Consider the following 1610-nt stretch of genomic DNA (forward strand, 5'->3'; position numbering starts at 1 on the left):
CTCATATTCGGGAGTCATTCAATAGCTCCGCTATCAAGGTCTCTCCATGCTGACAGATAGCCCCTCGCGCCCCGCATTGTGTGCAGATTACAAGTGGTTAAGGGAGAAAGCATCTCACAGCTGCACCGCCTGGTTCAATGTGTTACCTTTCAACCCCCCTTAAATGGGCGGCTATTTCAAAGTCACCACTGGGCATGAGCAAATTTAGCGTTCCTCAGCCAACGTAACAATGAGCCCTGGGATTAGGTTACAACAAACAGGCCACATCCCCTGGGACACCATCCCGCCTCTGCCTCGGGCAGGGGACGGGCAACACATTTGCCAGAATGCAGCAAGGGGACACTGGCACGTCCGGCCCACCTCAAAGTGACAGGAGCGGAGCATCCCAGCAATGGAACGTTAATTCTCGCTCCCTGCTTGTAGCACACAGGGGGACGGAGGGTGTTAATGACCAGAGTGATATCTCCTTTCAAAACAAATATCTGTAAAGAGCAAAGAAGAACGAAAACTGGCCGCTCGGACTTGTTGCATCAAAGTTGTTGGCCACTGTGTCTCAAGTGTCTTTCAGACAGTCAGGTGACTACTTCAGGCTGTGCATCTCTCTGAAGAGGACCTTACCTGAGCTCTGTGGGGCAACCGAATGTGAGTTCAGCTGCTCTCTCTCCGTCTATTCGGTTTCAGCTAACAGAGTGGTGTGGTTGCACCTAACCAGGAGGGTTTACAGAGGGATCGGGACAAAGCGGATAGTCAGATGTCTGGCAGATTAAGAGGGCTACGGGGCCTCTGTTTTTTTTGGGGGAGGAGTGACCCGTGTAATAAAAATTGATTCCTGACATCAAGGCCAGTAAGACAAGCTTGAGTCTCTCTGTTGAGGTGATACTGAGCAACTTTTCCGTTCCTTGAAGGAACACTGGCTTTGGAAAATGTTAGAGGTTTAAACTAAGGTTTCTGTGTGGTTTGACGCTGACAGAAAAACACTTGCCGGGTGTTTAATGGACAATATAATATCCACACAACCAGCTTAGCTATCTGATATTCCATACAGCCGCCAGAGCATTCTGACACAGAAACAATCAGAGAACGTGGATGGCAAGAGTTTGAGGACTCTGTGCACTGGAAAGGAAGAGTGGGTGAGTGTGTGAGTGAGGGAGTGAGTGAGTGAGTGAGTGAGTGAGTGAGTGAGTGAGTGAGTGAGTGAGTGAGTGAGTGAGTGAGTGAGTGAGTGAGCTACAGGAGAGCGAATAGTGGAGTCAGTGAGTGAGCACTTATTGTCCGTCCCCGGGGACAGAAACTTTCCACCAGCGCAATCCAACAACTTCTGTTCAAAGACCCCGAGAGCTGGTGGCTGCTGTCTGTTTTCTCTCTCTCCTTCTCCTCTCACTTTCTTCCACTTGGAGGGGCAATAAATAGCCACAGGTGTGTGGAACTGCCATCTAATCTGAACTTCATTTAACACGGCCACAAACAAGATATCCAGCAAAGGCAAAAGCTGTGACCCTCCCTCACTCTCTCTCTCTCTCTCTCTCAGCTCAATGAGGAAGTGAAAAGAGTGTGTGGCCTGGAGAGTCAGGTCTGCACCCAGAGGAGAGGGTGAGGCGTGGAGCAGCCAG

This window comes from Oncorhynchus tshawytscha, linkage group LG01 (genome assembly GCF_018296145.1).
Source record: "Oncorhynchus tshawytscha isolate Ot180627B linkage group LG01, Otsh_v2.0, whole genome shotgun sequence".
Lineage (NCBI taxonomy): Eukaryota > Metazoa > Chordata > Actinopteri > Salmoniformes > Salmonidae > Oncorhynchus > Oncorhynchus tshawytscha.